Here is an 18,983-nt window from a genome sequence, read left to right on the forward strand (position 1 = left end):
CAAGGAAGAACAATGAAAATGTTAATCAGTTACATTGTAAAAGGGTTGACGATTAAGCTAATGAGCTAGAGTGAATGAATTCATTTATGTGCTTTATGAAAGACCTTGTCTCCTAGCATTAATATTTTAATGCTCTATTAATATTATTAAATATGTGTAGATGAAGGGGGAGGGTCTCGATTATGAAGGATGCTTGGCACAGGAAAGCCCTGGTTTTCAGTCTCTGGTCTGTCTGGATAAAGGACATGATTAGTGTGAAGAAGCTGTTCTTTGCTGGAAAGTTCATTATCTAATAGTATTCAGAATTCTGACTATTTTCTTAATATTTTTTTTACAGGATTTTTGAGTCTTCACTTTAAATCCTTTTATTATCAGTGAAGCTGAAGCCCCACTGTGCCAGGACCTCTGTGTGCCAGGACCTCTCATATATTACTAGCTCTTTGTGAGAAGTACTCCACAGTGCAATAGAGAGGCAGGAAAATTTAAATGGGGAAAACTTCCAAAGTAAAAACTTTAACTTCAGGCTTTATCCAGAATTCTGATTAAAGCGTGTTTACAGGCATCAAGATTATGGCTTTGGTAAGTTTCTTCTAAAATTCTTGCTGCTGTACTTATTAATATGCTGTTGTATACTTGATCCAAATTCCCTTTGGTGTCCAGTGCTTCCCATTAATTTTGAAGGAACCTCAAATAGGAATTGTTCATTCTGTTCTGTACTAATGATACCAACTCTTAATTGTGGGGAAGATAGCAGTGTGATTTGGTGCAGGACCACATCTACAGCAGCAGTTGAGTTAGTTATGTTGTGGAAAGATATAGGCCATTCTTCATTTATACACTTAGTTCTTACCTTTATATCCAAGAAACTGGGGCTGCAATCAGCACCTATTTCATCCGAAGGGATGTTCTTTCTTTCTGACTGAGATGTAGAAGTGCCAGGACACTTGCTTTGGAAATTAGTGTGAGATAGAACTGTGTTGGTCTCTTGCACTGTGTCCAATGATGCAGAGAAGCTAGTCTGTATTTGCACAAGAAAGAGGAGAGTTTAAAAAGGTCTGGAAAACACTGCTGGGTTGTTTCTGGATTTGGGACGAAGAGGAGCCCAAAGGCAAAAGTCAGTGATTGTCACAGCTGAAATCCCATTAAGTGAGGCTTTTTGCTGTCATTTAGTTGAAAGCTCTTGAGAAGCTGATAGCCACTGCTTCTCATGAAGGGGAAGGCCTACCTGCAACAGACTCCTTGTGAATGCTTAGCAATCTGTTCTAGGAACCCAGGATTTCTTGCGTTTCGGAGGGCAGGAGATCTTGTACCACCGCCCTCAGCAAGCCCATATCTCCTTAGGGAGGCCAGTTGGGACCTGTGAACAGGGAGGCCCTTGTTGGACACCCCAGGCTCAGCGCTCAGGAGGAGCCAAGGTTCTGGAGCCAGTTCCTGGCACAGAAGTGAGATGGGACTTCAGCCTATCTCACTGGTATCTGGGCACTGAAAAGCAGTGGCTTTTAAACCAGCCTGTTCTACCACACACTTACAGGCAATCAGTGAGAAGAGGAATACCTGCTGATTTCCTGAAGGCAATGAAAGGAGTTGCTTTTTCAAACACGGCAGTGTAACTGTGTTCAAAATAAAATTACAAGGCTTTTTGGCATGCTGTTCCATTTCCACAGGTCTGAATTTATTTTCCCCCTAAGACTTCCTCACAAAGTGAGGTGTTGGCCCAAATGAAATTGGTCGGAATTGCCCTGGTGACCCTGATAAAGCCAGGATTTTTACTTGCAGTATTCAAATTGAGTGATCATTCTGAAAACACGACACAACTGTACAAGAAAGGGAAAATAATTTTCAAATTACACCATAATCTGGTTATCTGAAATAGAAGTAGAAATATTTCTAATAAGTTTTACAAAAAAATCCTACTCGTTGGGGGATTTTATACTTTCTTGCCAAAGCCTTCCTGCTACTAAGGAAATGCTTTGTCTTTAGCCATGACTCTGTAGGAAGAACAGTAAATCTGTATGAGGCTTTATATAGACTTTCTACAATTTGCATTTGAAATCTGTAGCACGTAAGATACATAATATGGCTGGAGTATTGTTAAGATGAGAAGGTGTGTAAATGTCTCATCATCTCTTCAGAAGAAAGGAAGAACAAAACCAGCTATTTTGCTTGCAGGCACTTATTTTGAAAGAGCTTCTTGAACTCTGATGAATTTGTGGATAGCATCAGAAATGCATTTATATTAAGCCCTTCATTATAGCATTTTAAAATTTCTACTTGTTTTCTATAGACAAAGATAAGATAGTTGTCCTTTGGGAATCCTCCATCCCTCTCCAATGGAACTTACATTTGAACACATGCTGGCAGATGCAATTTTCTAGATTTCATTTTTAAGCTTTGCACACAGTCAAGTTATGTGCTGCTTGGGGAACAGCAGTGTTTCAGGAGTAGCCCTGGCTGTTTCCAGTCTAACAACAATCAAGGGATTTCCTGGGAGATCATGCTGTGGATAAGTACAGAGGAAGGGTTTCAGTTCTACTGGAGGAAACACCTGGTGTTGACTCATGTTGGCAGCACCCATGTGCTGAACATATCCAACAATTCAGCAGCCACGCAGAATTGAAAGGCATAAACTGTCATGGGAGACTGCTGCACGTGAAGGCAGCAGTGGAAAGTCCTGGGTGCAGGGCTGTTTCACAGGAGCTGATATATGTGTATGTATTTCAGTGTTCCCTAGTCTCACTTTCTACTTATTGGTGGTTCTTTCAAGGGAGAAGCAACATTAATTCTTCTTTTTTTTTTTTTTTTTTTTTTTTTTTAAAAGGATATAAGGATTATAGACTAATTTATTTATCTGTCTTTTACAAAGTCAGCAGCCTCAGGGGGCTAAGAGGAGGTGGTGTGAGGCAGGACTCACAGATACACTAGAAGCACGTGTGGAAATAATCTGCTTTCTTATGTCTTGTTCTGAGGAAGATACCATGCAATATGATAAATTCACACAGAGCTGGGATTTGACGCATTCAGTTTGTTTTTGTAGCATGACAGAATAAAAGTGAATAAAGGAACCAACTGGTATTTAGCTTAGAAATACTAAATTCTGCAGAAATGGCAGAGCATGGGGAGAGCACAATATAAAGGCATTTGCAGACATAAGGATATTGCCCTTTGCTTGCATTCTTCAGCTAAGGTGTGACATGTTCTCTTTTTACCCAGCAGGGCATGCTGCTAGTGATACTCACATCAGACCTCATTAGAGCTCAGGGAGAAGTGATGCAGAGGGGACAGAAATGAAGGTCAGAGATCTGGAATATGAGGAAAAGTAATCAGAAAAAAAGAGCCTTCATCACACATGCATGATAGATAATAAACTGGCTGTGGGAGAGCTATTCAAGGATCACGGGAGTCCATAAGACCAGGTATACAGTCATAGCAACTATTTAAATGATTCCAGTAAGTTGCTTATGCTTGAGGCCTTCCTAGGCATTATAAAGGAATTGTTTTGCTGCCTTAGAGTGGAGGCTATACAAATGGTCTACCTTTATTTCCTCTGTGCTTTGTAGAGTTGTTTCCTTACAATACATGCCACATACGCTGTTTTTCCTCCTCAGTGCTGGGGTGTGAGCAAGCTGGCTGACCACGCTTCAATGTAATTATCAAATATAACCTGAACATTTTGTATCACTCTCCTACATTTCACTCCATATAGTCTTTGTTGGCTCATAATAAGATGACAAAGGGCTGACAGAGAGCAGGAGTCCCCAGATACATGTTTGAGGTGATGCTTTCTCTACACTTGCACTGTTTCCAATGACAGCAGAAGCAAGGACCTGTGTTACCAACTACTCATGCCTATTTGATATGAATTGGGTGTGGGCTCAACATGCTTCCTTTCTTTTGGATTTGCTGGGGCACATGGGATGGCCAGTGTGAGTTCTGTAGTCCATATCACCTTTCTGCCAGCTGTGGGGGATGGATGATCCCAGGAGTGGTATGAAGACTGCTACTGTCTAGAGGAAATATAAACTGACAGAGTGAGTTCGTACTGGGTCAGCTTTTCATGGTATTTTGGAGCTGCTATTATGAGCTTTAAAAATCATGGAAGTGCAGCATGAGATGTTTAAAATGTGGGGTTCCTTCCAGCTCGTGACAGCCATTTTTGTTACCATTTACAGGCAGAATATTCTAACAGAGCCAAATGTGAAAGCTCAAACACTGCCGTAGATGCAGCTTTCCTCATTGTTTGTCCAGGAGTGAGATGTGGAAGGTAGCATTAACCCTTGTGATGCGCACTGATTCATTCAGCCTGGCAGCCAGTATCAGATCTGAGGGCCCAGGGACCCTTTGCCCTGAGCGCTCAGAGATCATGGGTACCAACCAGGGTTGGGGGCACTGGGAAAAAGCAGAGGCTTAAAACTGAAAGTCAGAGCACTAAAGGAGGATTGTGATTTGTAAAATCAGCTGAAAGATAGTGTGCTGTGCTGTGCTGATTCTTGCCTAGAAATTTTGAGTAATGCAGTCTGCACTGGCAGGTTTGTGGTCACCAGTTGAAGGTGATTTTCAGATAATGAAATGACTCCCAGCATCAGCAGTGCTGAGAGCAGGCACCTACTCTTGTTCACCTAAGAAAGTTGGCATTCAGTGTTCTGCATCTGCTTTTGTAAGAAAAAGGAAAGTTTCCTGTCAGCACTATTAAAACAAAAAACAAAAAAAAAAAAGTGAAATTAATTGAACTGTGGCTAGTGACTTCATGTAGGGGAGCATCGTCACAAATTGAAACTTAGAACTATGCAACAAAGAAAGGATCTAGCATGTTTGGTTACAATAGGGCTGATGGATTAGTAAGGATCCCCCATCCATAATTTCATCGAGCTGGGACAGACAGGTAGGGGAAAAGATGTTCACAGAAAAAGAAATTCTCGCATAGGCAAACATCGGGACAAGTCAAATGAAAAAAAATCAGCCAAGTTAAGTGAAAAGATATCTACCTTTGTTGTGCTGCTGAAATGGCTGTGTAGGTGAGGTGCTTTTGCTGAGCTGCCATTAAGGCACCATGGTTAGAGAAACAAATTACTCTCAGAAGGCCAGAATGGGGTCTTTCAAAGGTCATTATCAGAACTAGTTTCTCATCAATATACTATGTGATTGGAGGAAAAAACTCAAAATTGCAGGGCTTTGATTGCTGATGGGGAAGCTTTCAAGTGCTTCCTGCTGGTCTGTCATTTTGTGCTAACCCCAAATGGCCCAGTTAAATTGATGTCCTGTTTCGCGTGCGCTGACCACAAAATCAGTCTTCCCCTGTTAATATAGGAAACATTTGTACATGCTAGAAACTGGAGTGGCTAAAAAGTAAATACAGTAAAGAACTCAAAAATGTTTACCTACTGACAGAGGATTTTTTCCCCCCACCAGCACTTCACAACATTCAGCTGTGAATTTCATTTGAAAATGCAGAGCCTCGTGTCTGCATTAAGAGAATCTTTGCACAGATACTGTTCCCAAATAATAGGCTGTGAGTCTGGTTTCTCTGTGCTTGCTGATTTCTAGAAACTAATTGAAAGAAAAAACAAAGGCTCGGAGAGATGCAGCTGTTCAGGCAATAGGATGTCATTGCTGGCACTGTGTGACTCTGTGTTGCCGCTGTGGGTTAGGTCAGCAGTGAAAGCAGCACAACAGCCCTGTTATCTCATGATGGCAATCCTGTGAGAGAGTGCCTAGAGCCAGGAAGATCTTGGCAATGAAAGGCAGTTGGTGGCTGAGACTCAGAAAATATGTATTTTTTAATTTGTATGGGTCTTAGATGTTTGCATACGTGTACACTCTTGCATCCAGAATTGAGTCATGATGCAGATCCTGCCAGTAAGGGCATTTTATTGAAGTCCACTTTCATTGTCAGGTTACACTAAAATATGTAGACTGGATGTGGGATGGTACATAGTCCCCATTTATCTCTGTGTTGGCGGAGAGGTCCTCCAGCAGCAGAGAGGACAGATAACTGGAAATCCTAAAACAAGAGTCAGTTACCCAGGGCTACCCTAATAGTTGTCTCAAAGTACTTTGACACAGATGGTGAAGAGAGAAGCAGCAAGCACTCTGTGATCTATATCATTTGTTGTGAGCAAAGAAGAAAAATCAGCCCTTCTTCCACTGCTGTTCCCTTCACTCCATGTCTTTATTTCCCCCCACCAGAAAAATGGGAGGAAGTTGAGCATCTCTGCAAAGCACTTTGATATCTAGTGATCAAAACTGCCCTGTAGGCAGCAGGAATCAGGCCAAGAGCAGTGAAGCCCCACTTTTCCTCAGGCAGCCCAGACTGCAAGTGCTCTCTGAGACTGAAAGGTTCTCTTAAATGTCACTAAACTGAGAAAAAGTAGCGCTACTGAAAATCTGAAAGTGGCCTCAGATGTAAATCCTTTCTAAAACCTGTGTAAGCCTCAACTGCTCCAGTTACATCACCTTTTCCATTATAAATGAACTACCTGCCAAAAGGTAAGTAGAAATGCAAAATATCCCCAAAGTAAATATGTTACTGTCTGTTAAAATAAGTCCATTTAAATAATGTGAAAATAAATTGAAGAAATGGAATCTATTCAGGTTTACGTTTAAAGATGAATTAATGCAAATATTACAGGTTTATCCTGCATTGCTCTCTTGAGAGGATTCACTGGGGAAGCAATTTGTTTCTTTTTAGCCAAGTTAGGAAGCTTTGAAGCTAGTGAGTTGTCTGTCTCTGCTAGTAGCCCATTTAATCTTGAGGAAAAGCATCAAATGAAAGTTGGCATGAATAACTACTTGTGTGTCTGCACACCATTAAAAGCTCTGGCAAGAAGAGGTCTTCAGTAAGCCAGCAACCAGAAGTACAAAGGATATTGGAAATAGCAAAGAATTTCTGGAAAAAAAAAAAATTATTGGCTATTAATAACCCACATGCAGCCCTGAAGAGTGGAAGTCATGAAGAGGTCTCCCTCTGGGCTATTTTTATTTTAAGATGATTAATGCTAGGCTAAAGGCTGTCCTTAATTGCTTTTTGATGGCCGCAGGTGAGGATGATGTCAGTGACAACCATCTGAGGGAAAAGCCATTGCAAGTGGCTTATTTTCCAGACATTCTCCACATATTAGGGATGTTCTCATGTCCCATACACCCAGGCTGCTTAGGGAGGTGGTGGAGTCACCATCCATGGAGGTGCTCAAGAAAGGTGGAGATGTGGCACTGAGGGACATTAGTGGGCATGGTGATCTTAGTGGTCTTTTTCAATCTTAATGATCCTATGATCTCCCCTGGTACAATTTACTGCACCCTTGGCTGCACTCATAAAATGTTTCTGGAGCTGCACTGGAAGTGGATTATGTAAATGATCTGTGTTTCATATCTTTTAATTTCTGCTTGTGATGTTGTGCTGATTTCGTGTATAGCTGTATGGTCAACTTGCTGGCACCGCTGAGCAGGCAGTGATTTGTGGTGGCTGGGTGATGGCAGCAGGTGCCAATTATTGGCTGTTTTCCTGCATGGGGAGATTTCAAAGCTGATGTCTGAATCTGTGATGGAGCTTACAGCTGACTCCACCTTCACCCCAGAACTGTTCTTCTGATAGCAATTTTTCCACTTTTCAGTTACAAATGAGACATCAGCTATCAATCAGCACGGCTCCGTTGAGCTGGTTTACCAGAGTTCTGCACAGCATCAGCTTCTTTTTGCATGGAGATACCAGCCGTGGGGTATCAGCTGCAATGAAAATCTCTGCAATGTGAGCAGTCTGTAAAGCAATCCAGGGAGGTCAATATGCATCTGAAGATAGCTCTAAACAATAGCCAGAGGGGGAATATAAACTGTTTACTGCAATTGGATTTGTACTGAAATCTACTAATGCAAAATTCATAACCAACATGAATTAATTTGCTCCTGATCGTTTCCTACAAAAACTCCAGCTTCTCCCCCTTCCCCTAATGGTTTCTACTCAACAGCTGTGAATTTGCAAACCAAACGGTAGTAGCAATGTACACGTTAACATTTCAAAACAGCACTAAAAACAGTGAACTGAGTTGCCTTAGGAATTTCAAAGTTACTGCCAGATTATCCCAAATTAAACTTGTGAAGTTTTTCACGGGCTATGTTTAATCTTTGAGCGTTTTTCATCTCATCATCACCTGGGAGAAGTATTAACCCTCTTTTTAAAAACAGAAAAGAGGCACAGTACATCTGAGACAGCCCTGGGAATGGCCCTGATTAAGAAGCGAGGTGTGAGCCTCAGCAAGGCACCTGCCTTTTCCCCTTAGCTGAATCAGCTGCAAGATCTCAAATTGGTTTTCCCGGCGTGCCACAGAATTTAGGTCGAGTTCCCACTAGGGACCAAGCGGTGAGATGTGCGGTGTTTCTTCTGCTCGCTACCAGCTCCTCTGCAGGAGAGCAGAGCTGGGCACTGTTCCTGTTCCTCCTCTGAAGGGTGAGGTGAGGGCTGCAGCCAAGTTAATGGCTTCTGCAAATGCACTCTTAAAGTCAGTTTATGTAACGACCAGGAATGTATGTCTTTGCTCATGAAACAAGAGCTGGTGGCTGTTTCAACAACTAGTACGTAGTGTAAATACATTCCTAAATTCTTTCCTCGGATAGGCCACTTGAGGGCTAGTGAAGTTAAGGAGAGCTGGGTTGGTATCCAAGGGCAGAAGCTGGTTGCTTGTGTGCTTAAGATATGCTGAGAGCATTAGGAACCAGACATGAGAATAGAAGAGCAAATACGCCTATTTACCACACAAAAGAGAGCTGCCTCGCAGAGCGAGCTGCGAAGTAGTTGGCTAAGGGCTGTGCTCAGCTGCTTCTCGCAGCTCGCAGGCTCACCTGTCCTCTCTGCCCTCATCAGCTCCGCAGTGAGCCCTGGGACGTCCCTTAAACGGACCACATGCGCTTGTCTGAAGAGCTAAAGGTACGTCTGGAATGATGGTGTGTGTATGTTTTTGTAGTTGAAAAGCGTCAGGATTAAACTTCCACGGTACTTACTGGAGCGACCTTTAAATCACATCAGAAAGAAATGAGGTGAAAAGATGTTTTACTGACACAGATATTGTTTGTTTTTCTCTTTAAAGCCTGCCTTGCTGTGGAAGTTTATGGTAAGCAGCTGGTGTAGCAGAGCATCCTGCCTGTAAACACTGACTTTAGTATGGTTCCTCTGGTTGACATTAGCATTCAGTGTCGCTGCAGGAGGACCAGCTGGATTCACTGCTGGGTGCTGGTAAGCTGTAGGGAAAGCCTTTGCATCTGATGTGAGGAGGGGACAGCAGGGGGTTTCAGGAGCATGTGCTTGTGTGATGTGTGTGAGCAAAACTGGAAGCTGGCTCTTCTCAGGCTGAGTGCAGTGAATCAGTGCAGAGGAAGATCACCTACACATGAAATTAGGTGTGAGGAGGATACCTAATATCGTGCAGAATCTTATACTCCATAATGACTCCATTGGATGTGTTGTAAATTAGGGAGCTAGTTCAGAGTGGTCCACAAAGCCTTCAACTGTGGAATCTAATGCAAACTGACCCAAATGACTGATAGCTGCTTCAGGCTTAGAAATCTGCGTGAACTTTGTGGCAGCAGTTTACCCTTTAGTAGTTAGAAAGTTGTCATGTTGATAGCATAAACCAGGAACTATGCAAATAGGGTGGGAAAAGAGAGACTGTTCTCTTGACTGGAGGAGATCCCTCTGAAAGTGAGACTGCAGAAGCAGTGAGAAGGGGAGGGATGGAGAGCAGCGCAGAGGGATGGAAGGCCTCATTAGCCAGAGCACCACCCTTTGTGTGTAAGGTCTTCTCAGCAGCATTAAAAATATGTCAGGTCTAAGGCCTCAGTAAGTGATTTCAAAGGATGACACGTAGCAAAAAGAGCTCAGCAATGCAGCAGGTACTGTTGGCCCATGTGGCTATAAGCCAGGAATGGGAGGAGTGTGGGTCTGCTTCTGCAGGAAAGTTATAAATAAAGGATCAGTGGGAAAAGGAAGGTGTAAGTCCTGAGGCAGCCAGAATTTGTTTAATGTTTCTCAGGACTAAACGCTAATCACAAGCTAAGTTTACACTCATGATTCCCCCTCCCACCCCACACCTCCAGAATCTTCTGATTTATAGCCTACTAGATTCCTGTGCTTTTCATGAGTGTGATGTACGTGAATGAAGCAGTCTAATATCTCAGCTGCTCCCAAAGCCTGACAGTGTTTTCTCGCTGCTTCTCACTCCAATAAATCAAAGTGGTCAGATCTATAGGCTGCATAGCCAATAAAATTCCTATGGTAGGGAACAATGGCTGTTTATGCATTTCTACAGCTGTGAATCTCCTGGATGGCATTCCTGACTACTGAATGCCTTGCAGCAGTTATATAATTGCAAGAAAAAAAATCACTGGTTTGCCAAATTGCTGAACCAGAAGTGTTTGCTTACTAAAGAACCAGAGGGAAGAAACTGAACAGCAGATGTAAAGCTGAAGGGCTTGGGCTGTGATCAGCATTCTGATCCTTTTAGGAATTTGTTGAGGCTGAGGGCAGAGGGGAGTTGTGTGGTGAAAGACAGGGTGAATAATTAACCATGTCTCATTTAGTCAATGAATATCACTGATTGGGAATTATCTACAAATGGGTTTTTGTGTGTCAGATATTATTCAGCATCTCTTTTCTGTGAATAATTTTTAGGTTGTAGCTTTATCCTGAGGAGTTCATTTGGGTATTTGTTAATTAAACAGTGGAGAAAGGAGACCACTAGCTCACAAAAAGAGAATCACACAAAAGGTGCATCTATAGTCTCACTGACTTCTGAAGGTGTAAGATGAGGACAGTTTGTTTGATTTGAACTTTCATCTTTGTCTAGCCTTTGGAGAAGTCGCTTAAATCTTAACAGCATTTAAATTAGAGGTACTATCCAGTCCTACCATATATGTCTCTTGTGTGAACTCAGGTTTTGGGGCTCTAAAAACCTATTTGTCCGCACAAGATTTGCAGGTTGAGCGTTTCGTATGTGTAACCAGATAACTAAGCCTATTGCACTGACTTATTATGATTCTCACTCATGAGAGTGAGAATGGGAGAGAGGTAAATCCCTCCCATCCCTTCATTAAAATGATTTACCGTTTCTAGATTATATTAGAGCTTATTCAAAAAAGGCAATTTCCCTTAAAATGTTTGCAGTGGAGCCTAAGCATCACTATCCAATTTTAAGATCTTAGTAATGCTCTTTAGTATTCACTTCCAAGGCTGTGAGGAAGACACAGGTGTTCTTTAACCTGCCCTCCTGGTGTACCCTTGGGTGGATTAATTGCTTGGAGAAGTTCTGTTAGCCCCGTCTTGCACCTGAAGCACATTTGGATGATAAAAATCACTTGTGGTCATGAGGCTAAAATCTCAGACACTTGCATCCCAAGAATTGCACTGGGAGTTAGGAGAGCACATGCTCAAAATGTCTACGCTACCTCCATCCACAAAGCCAGTGTCACAGCAAAGTACAGAATGTAGTGATCTGCAGATGCTGTTCATACAGTAAAAGTGCAAGGCAAAATAAAAAATAAATGAGAACACATTGTTTAGGTGAAAGACTTTACAGGACAAAATTTGAATTTTAGTGGCAACTTTAGAAACTTTCAACTTGTATTTCAAAAAATCAGTTGTATTTTACCTGGTTAATTTAAAATGGTATCCACATGTGACCTGCTTCTCTGGACAGCCCCTTGGGCTCAAGACAGAGCAAAATGTCCTCAGTTCAGAGACCTTAGCTTTGTGGGTTTTTTGTGGTAGGAAAATAGAAGGTTCATTCATAAAGCTGAATTTATTTTTGGGGGGAGGATGGGGAGGAAACCATTCAATTCTGTCTTGGCATGTAGCATTCTTGTCCAGTGTTCACACTCCATGTAGCACAACTGGCCTTTCTGAAAGCCATGTGCTCTGCTCAGCTTCTGAACCCATGTTTGCATCTCGCAAGATAGATTGCAAATGCTCTTTTTTGGTCTGTTTCAGTGCTTTCACTTAGTGGGTGACACTCATGGCAGTGTGGTTACTTGGAATTTGAGGTGAAAATGCCCAGCCAGAGAGATCAAGTAAAGGCAGAGAAAAATGAGCAGCACTTAAAGTAAGAAAATCAGGCTTTTTGTGAACAGCACAATTGCTTATTTGTGTGTTGCTGAAATGCAAAGGTACTGTTAATAACTCTTTAAAGCTCAACTTTTTGAATAATCTTCATAATCATCACCAGGTCCGCAAGGTAGTGATTTGTGGCTGCAGTGCGTATGACAGAAAGCCAAGCTTCTTGACAGAACGTCAAATGTTTGTAGCACTGAAGTTTTATGCAGCCACTGCAATATCTTTCATGCTTGAAACGATGAAAATTGATTGTCAGCTATGAAACCAAAATCATTAATTCACTGTAGGCCTGTTGTTTTTTTCCCTCATGTTTTTCTTTGTTTAAAAACGTGACCTACCCTTGCACAGTTCACTTACTAACCTCGAGTGCTCTGTCAGGTTTTAAAAAGAATAGATCTCAGTAATGGCGTCTGTATTTCATGCTTCACAATTGTATATTGGAATGTGAAGGGAGGAATGGAAAAAAAAAAAAAAGAAAAGAAAAGAAACAAGAGGGTCAGTACCCATAATACCTCATTTTGATTATCTGTTGAATGTGTGATGTAAAGACAGTGTATCTGCTGTCTGGATTTCCAAGGGGAATGTTCGTTGTAGAGAAGCTGAAATGGAACTGAAGTTACTGTAAGCTTTAGTTTCCCAGCAGTACTGCTGCAGGTAATTTTTTTAGCTATAAATAAAATGATATTTCAAGCTGGATGCTGAGAAACAGAAGTTTGGAGATTTGGAGATTTGGTGATCTGGCTTGTCATCTCTATCGCAATCAAGTCTTGTAGAATATCTTGTTAGTTACCTCCACACCTGCTGTTTCATATGCGGAGTCCTCCAGGATATACCAAAGAAGGAGAATGAGTAGAGAGCAGGAAGAAAGGTGAGGCTTAAAATATTGTCATAGACTCTGTCATGCGCGGTGTGCATGTCTAAGGGAAGCTGCATGTAGCTGCTGCTGCTTACAGAGTCCAGCACGCACACTGTGTGCACCCAATCATGTGGCTGTGCATCTGTGGAGAGGTGAGCTGTGCTATGGGGTTTCCTGAAAGAATCCAGAGATCTAGTGGCACAAAAGTTCTTAGGCTTGGAGAGAACTGGTTGGTGAGACTTTGGCATACTTTTGGACTGAATTTGGACTGAAGCACATTGAATTGCTGTTGTGTGGCACCTTGCTGGCCCAGGAGATACCTACTTGTAGAGTTCATTCCAGGAGCTCTCAAGTGGGAAATCTCATCAGTCACAGGAACGGGGCTTAATCTAGGCAGCATCCATTTTGCAGCATAGGTAATGTTTTGTGGTGCGTTTATTTTTGTTTTGTTTTGTTTTTTGAGAGAGAGGAATGGAAGATAGCTTGAATATGAAGGAGATGTCCCATCAGCACATGCCCTCAGTGGTCCCACTGTGAGTGCTCCTTCCATCCACAGGCTGTGCCATCAGCATTGGTGGGAATCCGATTCTTTCCTAGTAAGCTATGTTTTATTCTCACCGCTGAGTATTTGCAGATCTTCTCATCCATTTGCTTAGCAAGGTTATGTTCTAATATCCTGATCATAGTATGAAGCTGATCAGCGCACACTTACACAGTCAGCATCAAACACATGGAAACCTTTCAAAGATTGTTAATTCTGAGGAGATGCTGCTCTGCTTAGCCACAAAGTTGGTGGTATAATTTGATACCTCTCTGCTCTCCTTCCCATTGCTGCTGTTACATATTTTCTGTATCACCTCTGGCAGAGAAGTGGGAGGACAAAGAAAGGAATGAAATACAGTCCAGCAAGAAAAGGTTATAAAAACAGATTGTGCCATCCAAACGTGCTACAGTTGTGAGTGTGTTGCATAGCCAGAGGTGCTGTCTGTTGATGAGCTGTGTCACCTTCTCTGTTCCAATGCTTTGTCTTCCATTGTTTTGCTGTACTTGCAATGACAAAGATGGCATTAAGCCATTTTATCCTGAAAACCCAAGCGCTTGATTTAAACAAGGCTTGCTCTGCTCCTTGGCTAGAGAGGGGAACCCTGTGCTGGAGCTTCACAGGATCCTTCTCTGAGGAAGAGAATAATTTCAAACAGTTGGGTAGGTGGGTGTTGTCCACTCAGTGTTAACTTATCCAACACTCTCTTTATTATCAATCTCTTTGCACAGTACACCTCTTGTGACACCTTGCCCCATGAAATCCTGCATTTCTACTGCTCCTTCACACGCTCTGCATCTTGGATGTCAGGCAACAGGTCAGCCTGCACCTGCAGATAGCATAATTCCTGAGGCAGTCTCCTTGCACTGGGGGTGTGCAGCATGGCATGGGGAGCAGTAGAGAGAAAGCAACATGACAAGGACGCAGGCCAGCAGCTGGTATTGCTTTTACTTGTGCATCTGCATTATAAGATTTCATATGATTAAACTGTCCCACAAGATAGCTGTAACTAAGTTATAAAAGGTCTCATAAATGTTCCAGCTGGTAGGTAGCAGACTGTGAGACATAACTAATGGTCAAATGTATACTCTAATCAGTCATGAAAAATTTTATTTAATTCACTTAGGTTTACTTGAGAGAGACTTGAAAGATCGGCCAAAATATCCTTCAATTTTGAAACTTTTTTTTGACTCAGTTCCTAAGCTCTGAATATCGAAGAGCTTCATATTTGACATTTCAAACCAGAACACATCTAGTTCTTGTGGCTTAAACCTTCAACAATTGTACAAGTGAACTAACAAAATGATCTTTTCTACAGTGATGCCCCTTTTCTCTCAATAATGTTTCTAGGAAAGCACCATAACTGTAAAGAAGAAGGCCCATATCTTAGAAGCTTTGGTTTTCTGTAGTGGAGATTTTTATTTTGATAAACCTTAATTGAAAGTGCAAGTCTGTCCTTTATTTTTTTGTTTTTTTTATTTTTTGTTCTCCTTAACTGTCCTTGCAAGCAGGCAGGCTTGATTTTAGAGGTGTTCTATTTCTTTGTCACTGAAGACTGATTCTTTGGATGGCATAGCCTGCAGAATTTGCTCCCAGAGAGAACTATCTGTATCAGCACCATCTCATGCATGTTCTATGTGAATAAACTGCACCTAAAAGACACAAAAGTACCATGATTCAGTGAGTGAAAAGCATGTTTTTTTGTAGTTGATGATTTGGAAGGGAAAAGTATCCACTGGAACAATTGCCCTTCAGAAATCAAGTTCACTGTGTTGTAACTTGTTTGTTCTTCGTACTGATGGTCCTTAAGGATGTTGCATTCTCGCCTTCCTGAGCGCACTGCATCCCCTGTCTGCTGCCTCGCGTCCACAGTTTGGTTCCTGAGGTTTGCAGTTATGCTTATGCCAAAAATGTAAAGGTGATAGAGCACCTCTCAGATATGTGGGAAGAACCAGTCTTTACCTCATTCTCGGTGGAACTTGTAACCCTGGGGAAGGTGTGTTTCTCATTGTTGTTCTCCTCTTCTGGGTTTGGTTTTGTTGCAGCAGAAACTGGTGAAAGCGTTCCTGTAAATATCTTAAGATTACATGGATAGCAATGGTACGTGCCCTGTTACACCACGAATTTCAAGCCCTTCAGCACTGGTCAAAGAAAAGAGTTGGAAGGCTGAGGGAACTGGAGAGAAGCATAGGTTTGCCTGTGGGTTTCAAGGGGTGTTGCTCCAGGCTGGCTAGTCCTGTGTGTTAAGGGTGTGTTCACAACTGGGGCACGTTAACCACTCTACTGAAGAGTGTCAGGAAAAGCTCCCATTGATTTATTCTTCAACGAAAATTGCTTTCTTTCTAATGCTTTTTCTTTGGAGAAAGAGCTACATATAAAATGTTTAAATTTGCAGAGAAAATTGAATCTTTTTCTTTGTTTTCATTAAAGTCTCAAGCAAAAAGCACTTACGGTTTTATGCTAACAGAAGTGCAAAGTCAAAATAATGTAATGAGGGTAGCAGATGCCATGCACGTACTCTGACAATAACCACAATTATCAGAATGGGCAGGCACTTTTCTGCACGTAAAATCAATGAATTTTCTGTTACTTTAACAGGAATAATCTTTTGCACTTTATGTCTTCTCGTGCCATGGGCAGGCCAGCATGCCCTAAGAGATTGTGCAGAACACTTCATTAAAACAAAAAATGAAGTAAACTGTTCTAATCAAATCTTATCTGGAATTAATTTCTATCTTAATTCCTTAAATGAAGAAAATATTTTTTCCCTTTCATTGCACTTTTTCTTATTAGATTTTGTAACTCTGAATGTTGTTGCTCATACAAAACCCCAAACCCAGTCTAATCAGGCCAAATCCTTGGCCTCAATTACACTGCTGAAATGAGTTCCACTTAAAGTCTCTTCTTTTTTTTTTTCTTTTTTTTCCTAACCACAGAAAATACTATTTAGGTTTTAAGACAGATTTTAATTTAAGAAGAACTAAAAAATCCAGCATGGACTCTTCCTGTTTCATCTTCAGGAAAAGGCTTAATTTAGAAAATGTTATCCAGAAAGATCAAAGCTTTGAAAAGCAGTTGGAGTTTTTATTAGAAGCTGGTTGTTATAGTTAGAGAATCAAGCAAAAATATTATTATTAAAGGCAATGCTTTCTTATTGGAGATCTCATTGTCTAAATTGCAAAATGGGGAGATTAGCAATCATCACTGTTGCATCAAGTTCAAGCTTAATACCCTGCAGAGGAAATTACAAGAAAAAGGAGAACTTAAATTTTCTATCCCAAATCAAGGAAATTAGTTAGCTAAGAATACGCAACACTGAGAGCTCGTTTTGGATACATCTATGAACTTTCTAATTCATGCTCTCTTTTAGCAGGGTCCATTCCAGCCACATCAAAGACCATTTAAGAAACTCCACAGTGGTCAATCCATAGGAAAATGCGCCTGAACACAGTTTCTGGCCCTTGTTGTTTAGAGCTTGCTTTCTGCTGTCCCACCTGTTACATGCAATACGTCTGTGCTCACACTCATGGCACCCCCTCTAGATGTTCAGTTTTGCAGCACGTTATGTTCTTTGTTCACGCTTTTTTTGGAAGCCTGCTATGCTGCTGACCCGATTTCTTTGTGGCATAAACCCCTCAGGCTAATAATGAACTATTGAAAAGAACCTCTCCTTCAGTCATTTTAAAATCAGTTGCTTTTCATCCTGTTGAGTGCTTTCCAGTTATCATAGTGAAGTAGAGAAGCTCGTGTGACCCTCCTTCTGAAATTTACGTATTTGCTTTTACTTCCAAACTATTTTAAGAAGCCTTTCTTTACTTTAGATTTTTCATTGTATCTTTTTCTGGTTTTGGTACTTCAATACCTGACTGAGAATTTACAGACAGGCAGAGAGAGATGAGAACCGAACTAATTTAGCTGTATGAGGGGGAAGGAAGTTCATTTTCTCACCCCAGAGAAAGAACTGCCTTCAAGCTCACACCTGGTGGAAATATTAGAAGTTCCAGCAGATGAATGATTCTAGTCCAGAATGACTTCACCTATCTGAAAAAGTTGTTTGTCAATTTTGTCTAAGCTGCCAGGTTTTCCTAGAAATAGTGTTCCAGCTTTTCATAAGCCTGGAGACGTTTTTGTCATTTCAACATCGTTCAGTCTATTATATCCTGCCAGCCACATCTAGATAAGCCGTAATGAAAGCTGCTGCCTCTGTTATATACCCACATCTACTCTGTCAACAAGCTTTCAGTACCGTGGCCATTACGAAAGCTCTAAAATTTGATCTGCCATTGATGATAGGCAAGTTTCAATTTGTGGCTGCTAACCTGCATAAAAGATCTCCAAATGGCATGTTGCAGGCTGTGATTTTGCATCCCGCAGGATGGTGTTCCTCTCTTCCTTCCATTGTGAAGGTCATTCCTCCAGATCAGAAATTACTGTTGCTCTAAGGGACACGGGGAATCGTACAAGAAGCTTAATTTGAAGTAAAAATACAGGCAATAGAATAATGTTGCGGGCCTGCTTCTTTCCTATTATTTGATCGAACCATTAATTTCTCACAGAGCTGGAAACCAAAGCAGCATATTTGAGAATATGTTTCTTGTTGTTCAGATTGGTGCACTAATGATGATTCCTGCTTTATTTTTAGTAGGAAATATTCTTTTCTTCTGCTTTGCCTTTCTTGAAGCAGGAAAGTACTTACAGACCACCTTTTAAAGATTTTCTTTTCACCAAGCCTTCCTGAGATTGTAGCTGTTCAATATTTCAAATCCATGTATCACAATATTGATGTGTCTGGCTTTGAAAAAGCACAAGTTACAGTGGTGAGCAATCTGATTAAACCAAAATTAAGAGCTACCTTGGGGGCTTGAAGCCTTGCCCTTTGGAAGATTTAATTTCATGATGTCACTAACCAGAGTCCTTTCAGTTCAGCGTACATCCTATGCACGTATCTTTTCAGCCACTGGACATCACATATTGGTTTATGTTGTCACAAATTAACGGTGCAATATCAATTTCTCAGATGCAGGAAACTCTGAACAGGAATCGTTTGCATTTCTAGTTGAGCGTCCTGGAAACAAATATGGTGAAATGAATAGCCTTTTAATTTAATTGGCTTCCAACGCGAGCCTGAGAATAGAAAGTACAATATATTGCACAGTTACCGTAGAAATGATTCAGGTCAAAAGCTCAGCATGCAGACCCTACCTCGGTCACCACTGCTCCTGTACAGTACTTTTTTTAATTCTTGCTGCATCTCCATCAGACCCCAGGAAGCCAGATGTTTCAGCTTTAGTATCCTGAGTGGAGGCTGGGTCACTTGTCACTGGTCAGATCACTCTATGGAATCCATTTTTTAAAAAGCTGCCAAAATGAAAAACTGCATTGTATCAGTGCTCTTCTATATCAGCAACAAGAATAAGATCAGGCCAAAAAAAAAAAAAGTAGAAAGAGGAAAAATCTGTTTTCTTCCCACAGAAGAAGAGAAGACAGAACAAGGC

At 41.3% G+C, this 18,983-nt stretch overlaps 1 protein-coding gene across 2 annotated transcripts in view; it reads left to right on the forward strand.

Moving 5' to 3' along the window:
- Window positions 1-285: 285 nt before the first annotated feature.
- SPTLC3 (serine palmitoyltransferase long chain base subunit 3) overlaps window positions 286-18,983 on the forward strand; it is a 287,967-nt gene continuing 269,269 nt past the window's right edge. For both annotated transcript variants that reach the window (XM_052675638.1, XM_052675652.1), the window contains exon 1: window positions 286-579. The gene's annotated coding sequence lies outside the window, so the exon portion shown is untranslated. The remainder of the gene's footprint in view (window positions 580-18,983) is intronic.

The sequence above is a fragment of the Tympanuchus pallidicinctus genome, unplaced genomic scaffold (assembly GCF_026119805.1).
Source record: "Tympanuchus pallidicinctus isolate F22 unplaced genomic scaffold, pur_lepc_1.0 scaffold1, whole genome shotgun sequence".
Classification (NCBI taxonomy): Eukaryota; Metazoa; Chordata; class Aves; order Galliformes; family Phasianidae; genus Tympanuchus; species Tympanuchus pallidicinctus.